This window comes from Grammomys surdaster, unplaced genomic scaffold (assembly GCF_004785775.1).
Source record: "Grammomys surdaster isolate TR1022 unplaced genomic scaffold, NIH_TR_1.0 98, whole genome shotgun sequence".
Taxonomy (NCBI): Eukaryota; Metazoa; Chordata; class Mammalia; order Rodentia; family Muridae; genus Grammomys; species Grammomys surdaster.
The window spans coordinates 6,161,901-6,170,631 of NW_021604577.1; the positions used below are offsets into that span (position 1 = coordinate 6,161,901).

Consider the following 8,731-nt stretch of genomic DNA (forward strand, 5'->3'; position numbering starts at 1 on the left):
AGAGAGAGAGAGAGAGAGAGAGAGAGAGAGAGAGAGAGAGAGAGAGAAAGTGGAGAAAGAGAGAGAAAGACAGGGAAATACAGAGACAGAGAGACAAATAGAGAAAGACTGAGACAAAGAGACAGAGAATATGTTTTGAAGACAATCATTCGTCATTCTAAGGATAGTTAGAAAGACATGAGATTAAACATTTACATCTTATTATCTTCAAAACCACGGTGCCTGAACATTTAAAATCACAATTACTTTTACCTTTGAGTGTATGAAAAGCAAGATATGGCATAGTCTTTTTTTATAGATGAAAAAGAAAATTTGGGCCGGCGTGCGTGCGCCCTCTGCACTGCAGCTAGTCTGGGTGCGTGAGTGGGAGGCGGGCCTGCGACTCTGTCCTTCCTGGCTGACTGCTCCAATGCCTCATCCCCAGTCTCTGAACCGATTTGGCGCCTGGTTGGTGGGAGCCACGGCGACTTCGCCGCTGCCGAAAGCACGAAGCAATGAGATGCTCGACAAAATCGATATATCCCTGGATGATGTTATCAAATTGAATAGAAAGGAAGGAAAGAAACAAAATTTCCCAAGACTAAATAGAAGACTACAGCAAAGTGGTATCCGGCAATTCAGGATGAGAGTACGGTGGGGAATCCAGCAGAATTCTGGTTTTGGAAAAGCCAGTGTGAGCCATACAGGAAGAGTGCTGCCTGGAAAGAGAAGTCCTTATGGAGTTATCACTGGCCTTGCAGCCAGGAAAGCAACTGATATTCGGAAACCAATAAGTCCTGTGAATCGTCCACCTTTAAGTGACAAGAATATAGAGCAATATTTTCCAGCATTAAAAAGGAAGACAAGCCTTCTGAGACAAAATAAAGTGCAAAGGAAACCAGTTGCAGCTCTCAAGAGACCCAATCAGTTAAACAGAAAAAAATAACATTCCAGCTAATTTTACCGGGAGTGGAAATAAATTAAGTCATCAGAAAGACACTCGTCAGGCAACCTTTCTTTTCAGAAGAGGCCTGAAGGTTCAGACCCAGTTGAACACAGAACTGCTGATGGATGATATGGTAGCAAAGAGAACGCGCCAATGGCGTACTTCCACCACAAATGGAAGAATTTTGACAGTATCTATTGACAATCCTGGAGCTGTACAGTGTCCGGTAACTCAGAAACCACGATTAACTCGTACTGCTGTGCCCTCATTCTTGACAAAAAGAGAACAGTCTGATGTTAAGAAAGTTCCTAAAGGCGTCCCTCTACAGTTTGACATAAATAGTGTGGCAAAACAGACAGGGATGACTTTGAATGAACGGTTTGGGATACTGAAAGAGCAAAGAGCCACCCTCACGTTCAGCAAAGGAGGAAACCGCTTTGTGACTGTGTGATAGATCCGTGTCCAAGGATCTTTTAAGTGTTGACTGTCTGGAAAGTTGATTTGCTTGAAGGGCTCATCGGAGAAGTTCAAGAAACTTTACTTCAGAATATTCACAAGCCTAAATAACTTTATTTTTGAAGGTTTTGTTTGCTTTGTTTTGTTTTTTAATGCATAAATAATGCCCTGAAAGAATAGCAGGGAATATACCTATCTGTTCTTAAAGATTTAATGTTTGGCCCAAACAAAGCAGTTCTCTGTTGACTTCTTTGATTCCCTATGAAGCAGAAGGAGGGCAGAAAGATAGAAATTGATTATTTTATGAGCATTGTATTTTGGATCTCATCACTTTTATCCAGATTTTAGGCTTTGCCATAGTAAATCTTAAACTTGAGAAATAAGAGTACATCTCTGTGTTGTTATTTACTCATTCATGTATTGGTGTGACAAGAACAGCTGCCTTTCTATCATTACTGTAGTTTTTTTAAACTGTAGGAGAGTTTCGGTTTTGACTTTCGAGGCTTATGGAAATATTTGGAACTTAGTTCATTTTTCAGTTATTGTTAGATTAAACTCCCTGAGTTCTAAGCACTTAGTATTAAACATTTAATAAAAAATGTGGCTCTCAAAAAAAAAGAAAGAAAGAAAAAGAAAATTTGTTTTAAACGTATAATTAAATCAGAGACAATCACTCCTACCCTATGTCCTGAAACATTCAAATCCTAATATACAAGATTCCTAGCTGAAACCATACTAGATGAATTTGCCTCCCAAGCCTTTTGCTTGGCATTTGTTGTCATTACCCTTGTGGCTAATATTTGTTGGAATCATTTTCTGGCCTGTTCAACATCCTCTCATGACTGTATATTTATGAAAACCTACAGGACTCCTGAGATTACTGAAACCCATGGTCATTTACATAATGACTAAGGCAAAGAGCCTATGTATTAAGAAACTATTGCTGACTCACAAGACAGTCATCCACCTGGGTATAGCATCCATAAATTGCAGTCGCCTGAAAAGTCAGAATGTTAAGAAGCCTAAGGCTTTGTGCCTCTTATAAAGGCTGCCAGAAAGAAGTCAAAGTGTAATACTTATGTATTTGGAATGTAAAAGTCAGATTCGTGAGTAAAAAGTGACAATTAAAACCCTAGAGTCAAAATGGCCAGCAAGTATTAAAGGGCCACAAGCTGTGAAAAAGCAGGGCTTCTCTTTAGGGAACTCAATGGTGTTCCATGAACTTGTTTTCTTCTCTATAAAGGAGCCTAGCAAGTGTTACAGAAGTGATCTCCAAGGTCTGAATGTGACAGTCCAACCTACACATACTGCCTTCCAAAATACACCTTTACTTAACAGCCTTCTCTTGAGTCAGACCTCAATCATCAGCAAATCCAGACTCTTTCTAAGTTTGAAAGAAAATTTTTTGCTTATGTATGTGTGTGTTTGTGTGTGTGTGTATGTGTGTGTAAGACCTTTCACCCAGAACAGGTCTTAATTCTAGTCTGTGTCTACAGTCCAAGACAGCTGTCACTGTGTACTGACTGGAAGCTAGTATGAGTGATTTCTTCTTGTGTAATACAGTACCAAATAAATTTTCACAAACTACAGGAGTAAATTCAATAATAAAAGTTTAGAACAAGAAATTCATTTCTTCAGGTATTACCATGTATGGTGAATGTTGCTTTGATGCAGAGAATCTGTGTATAGTGCACACACACAACTCTCAACAGAATTTAAAAGTGTTCTACATCTGTGAATGCCTGAGGAACAGCAAATCATTGTCTATACTGCGAACCTCATGGAACCGTCCCTTTTTACATGGGCATGTTCATTGTTATTGCCATTGTTCCGGTCTTCATTATGTAGCTATTTCCAGGAGAGACAGTTTTCACAGCCAACTTCCCAGCATTGTGGCTCTTACAGTTTTTCTGCCCCATCTTCTGTGATATTCTATGAGCTATAGATGTGGGATCTATGAGGTAAGTACCTTGATAGAACAGTAGAAAGTTGACTAAAACAATTAAGTACCAGGATGTTCATCTATCTTTTATTGATACAAATATTTAGAATTATAGAAGCTTTTTCGGTAATGTTTGAAAAACACATGAAAGCTGTTTTCAGTGAACTTGTATGTGGACTAGTCTCAGGTATGTTATGGCAGTTCTGAAACTGACCGAGGTCCTATTCTTTTAACTCTAGACCAGACATAAGATTATTAGGCAACCCTGAATGTTCTAATACTTTATCAAATATTTTTGCGTTTGATTTTGATTTTATTTGCTTGTTTATTTTGTTTTCTGATTTGTATAATTAGAATAATTCAGCTGGAGAAGAACGAAGTAAGTTCTTATTTGGATAAGATGTCATATAAAGATAGGCTGTAATTTTCATTCCAAATCATGTTTCCACTAAATATCAAATTTAGTCATTTCTTTCACATGTGTTTTTTTCTACTCTACAGACCACAATTATGTCTAAACTTCATGATTTATGTAAATTACAATATTAGTTATATTTTAAAAATACAAATTAAATTATGAAATTAAAAAATCCTTTATAGCATAATTTATAAAAGCTCTCCTCATATTCCTCAAACTAGTAACCCACCCAAATGAACATTTTAACTGATATGCTTCATAAAATTATAAATTATCTGCCTATGCTATAAATAGTAAAGAAAATTAATTTTCACAAAAGTGGAAAAGCACAGCTCTTTATTACATGGCAGTTCACACTTGTAATTCCAGCATGGAGTTATAGAATGGGGGACTGAAGGAGGAAGATTGGAAGTTCAAGGTCATCTTTTAGTACAAAGAATGCCTGAATGAAGTCAGCTTCATTTCTGTACCATGAAACACTCACACAAAGCAGAACTTCAAAATGAAAACAGGGAGATTATCATGAATATCTGATTCATTCACACTGGGATGCAGAAAATGTCTTTTCATTTGAGTAAGCCTCTTACATAAACACTAGGAGTGGTTTGAAGTCTGTAGTTTAGGGCTAAGAGAAATCAACATGGTGGAAGAAAATCTCCAACAGCGGTCTTCAGAATTTCAGTGCAGATGAAAACATTGTAATTAGAGCTACCCTAGGCCTTTGCCAATATGGTTGGACCTCTTTCTTTCATTTCTTCTCTAAGAAAACAGGAGTTTTCTGTGTACAGCTCTCTGGTCAGTCAATGTGGGCACAAGAACTACCTTCTGTTGGTGGCTTATTATTTTGTTATTATTATTAATTATTTTATTTATTTACATTGTAAATGTTGTCTCTCCTCCAGGTCCTACCACCAGAGTTCTTCATTGCATCCCTCCCCCTCTTTGCCTCTGAGAGGGTGCTCCTCACCCACCCACACCACACAACCGATAGATCACCAACTCTCAGGGCATCCCTCTCCCTTGGAGCATCATGTCTTTGTAGGATTAGGCACATCCTCTCCTACTGAGAATGTTCAAATATCAGACAAAAAATGTACATATGCATACCACAACTTTCTAAGAGATTATTTACTACTCAGTAAGCTGATGTAGATGCTCAATATTTCTTTTTGCAAATTAAAATGATATTGGTTACTAAACATTGGATTTTAGGAGAAATGGGAAACAGTACTTGGTAGGATGTTATCCATGAGGTTCACCGGTTTCCTTACTGTTCTCTCATATGCCACATCATCCTTACAGGAACAGTATCGGAGTTTTCAATATACTGCAATGCCCCTTTGAGCAAAATAAAGATTTGCACTGTTCATCTTCCTAAGTAATCAATAAGCCTGAGGCGTGTGCTCAAGGATAAAAGCATCATTTTAATTTCAAGAAAGTAGATCCTATCTATTGTTATTTTACTCTCTCTCTCTCTCCTCTCTCTCTCTCTCTTTCTCTCTCTTTCTCTGTGTGTGTGTGTTTGTATATGTGTGTTCCCCTCTGTCGCTCTGTCTCTCTCTGTGTCTCTTTCTACTTCCCTCCATCCCTCCTATCTATCTATCTATCTATCTATCTATCTATCTATCATCTATCTATATATCTATCTAAACTGGGAGGGTACAGAGGGAAAAAAGGCAAAGTGGAAATGATATATTATTATCTCAAAAAGTTCAGGGAGTAATTTTAAAATAGAACAACAATATCAACCAACCAGATCCCTCAGAGCTCCCAAGGACTAAACCACCAATCAAAGAGTACACATGGAAGGACCCATGGTTCCAGCTTCATATGCAGCAGAAGATGGCCTTGTCTTGCATCAATGGGAAGGGAGGCCATTGGTTCTATGGAGGCTTCATGCCCTAGTGTGGGGTAATGCCAGGACGGGGAGGCTGGAATGAGTGGGTGGGTGGGGGAGCACTCTCATAGAAGCAGGGAGAGGGAGACCAGACAAGGTATTTGTGGAGGGGAAACCAGGAAGGGGTTATTTATATTTGAAATGTAAATAAATAAAATGACCAATTAAAATATATTAAAAATTAAAACAGAGTAAAATTTAGAGAAAATTGGAACATGATGACTTTCCTATAAATTTAAAAAGTAGAAGAAATTTATACTGTTTACTCACACATGAAAATGTCACCTGGCCTTTTATGTGTTTTTAGTTACACATCTATTTTTTAGGAAAAGTATATTTTCCTCTTTGTTCAGGAGTCACTTTCTATAGGAATTAACTAATGTTATGTTTATGATATAATGAATTATGTGCTGAAATTCTAGGGTTTTACATGTGTCTTGTTTGTCAGAAACAGTGACTACCATACACTTATTTCCACTTGATCCTGGAGGCAAATCTTCCTCATTAAATAATCTGTCTTTGAATTGGGATTTCATACTGAGTGCGTACAATTACAAATGTTGCTTATGAGAGTGTCAACATACTGTTCATTCCCTTGTAACCTGAAAGAACGTTTTTCAAATAAGAAAAAATTGCCCCCAGGGGCTCAGAGTTATAACTACTGCCTTGATGCAAGCTTTGATATAAAGATGCATAGATTGGTGAACCTCTGGGGGCCACTTAGGAAGATGCTGAATTAACAGAGTCTGCAAGGCTAGATCATTTCTGCATGTTATTGGAACTGGCTTTCAGGCCCCTAAGTGGAGTAATAAATGGTACAGAATGGAGTATACAACCTTGAGCCACTTTATTGTATTCTCTTCAAAGAATAAAGTATTTTTCATTCTTACGTTATTCTTCCTAAGGAGAGGGAAACTTCTATCCTTCCTTTGCAAAGCAAAGTGTTCTGTGGATTCTATTTTTAAAATACATAGTTTCTGTGTGCAGTCCTGGAGTGGACCAGTAGATCTAACCTCTTGACATTGAGAACTACTTCAATCTCTTGAGAGTATGACTATCAGGTATCAAGATTGAGAAAAATGAAAAGCATGCACACATTATAAAGACATAAATAGATATGTGTATAGATAAAGATTTTAATCACAATTCCTTATACCATAGGAGGTGGGGGGCTTATGTTTTTTTATTTTCTTTTAAGTAGTAAATTATGACTGATCAGCTCAGTAATAAGCAAAATTTTTCACATATCCTATTCACAGTTCTTTGTGTTATACATGAGAATCTACACAGACTCGCTTCCCAATTCATCCAGAAGCTCAGCTCCAGGTAACATGTTCTTTATTTCCTTTAAATCACTGCCAGCATTAGCACATGGATACATTTTTACTTCAACCACTAGTCTGTATTTTAGGCAGAAACTAGACAGGAAGGAAGACACCCCAGTGAGAAGCAAGGCTGAGTATTTCATCTTTATTTTATGATTCGGGAGATGAGAGCTAAAAGATCTACTTGCTGTGAATTTGACCTCCATTGCCAACACAGAATACCTTTAGTTTGTCTGTGTAGTAGATACCAACAAGAAAAAAACCTAAGGAATCATATAGTGTTTATAGCCACTTGCTCAGCTTTCTGGAATTACTGATTGAGTACTGATCTGGGAAGTTGAGCCAGGCTTATATCTCTTTTATGCCTTCAATAAAAATCCTCAGAATTCTCTGGTCACCTTTCCTAGGACCTCAGGTGAACAGCATTATGGAATAAGCTACACTTTGTCCTCTTCCCTACATTGCCCAACCTCCTACCCTCTTAGGAACTTAAGTACACTGTGCCTCGGGAAAACACTTTGTCTTCCTCCATAGGGAAAACAACTCTGTTCTCACAGATGGACAGGCCTTTTCCTTTCCCCATAGTTTATAGTACTTCCTGTTTTTGAAACTGACAATGGTGAATTGAGTCTATGTATACTCATACAGCTTACAGCTTCTTCCACTGTCTTTAATTTTAAAGGATATTGTTATTTCATTAGATCCACTATGATAACCCAGGATGATCTCATTTTTAACTCTGGTTTATTAGAAATTTTTAATTCTTTAATTTCATTTGCAGTTACTAGTTGATTTTAATTTTTTTTGAGATTATATTTACATCATGTACCCCTTGTGTTCCACAGTACAAATCCCCCTTTGCATCATCTTTTATCTGTCTCAAATTATGGCCTCTATTTTCTCTGCTTTTACAAACATATATATTTATATATGTGCATATGTGTATATATTCCTAAATATATAAGTACAATGTGTTTAGTCTGCATATGTTGCTTGTAGGTATGCATTCAGGGCCAAACATTTGCCACTGGGTAACCAATTGATGTGATTCTTTGAGCAAGACTATTAGCACAGTTTTCAGAATTCTCTAGTTTCTTATAGTTCTTTGCATAGGCTTGAGGCCTCCTGGGCTTTCCTCTATCCATCTTAGCGTGTCTATTGTTTAGCTCAGGTTTAAGCAGTCAATGCAGGTAAGACCTTATTGTTAGATGTGTACAAATTGATCAATTATCTGTAGCCACTCATATTTGGGCCAATAGTAAAAAGAAAAGAAAAAATAGATTACTGATTCTGAGCCTGAAAAAATATGAGGAAAGCTTTGCCAATTTTCCATAAGTTAGGAAATTTGGTCATGGCTTTGTACATTTCTAGAGTACACATTCACCCAGCATCTACTGTCCATGCACCTTCATGGCATCTTTCGTGCCTATACCCATTGCCTTAAGAAGATTGGAGGAATAAGTGTTGCCTTGTTCCCTGTAACAACGAAAAAACCATTGGAGTAAAAAATATAAATACACTTAGAGAAAGTATATAATAAGCTGATAGTTTACAAACAAATCTCATACAGTTTTTGGGGGTACATTTTTCCTTACATTAAAAATCAGGCTACATGATAAAGTCAACAAAGAGGCCAATGAGGATGAAAAGTAAAAACTACTCAGAAAAAAAACAAAGAATAAATGCAAGTTACATCAGAAAATGCATATTTTCTCTCTCCGTTCCCTCCACCATCTTGTGTCATAGAATTGACTCAGCTTCTCACCAT

General features: G+C 37.2%; 1 pseudogene; it reads left to right on the forward strand.

Moving 5' to 3' along the window:
• Nucleotides 1-298: 298 nt before the first annotated feature.
• On the forward strand, nucleotides 299-1,376 carry LOC114633327 (annotated as a pseudogene).
• The last annotated feature ends 7,355 nt before the right edge of the window (nucleotides 1,377-8,731 follow it).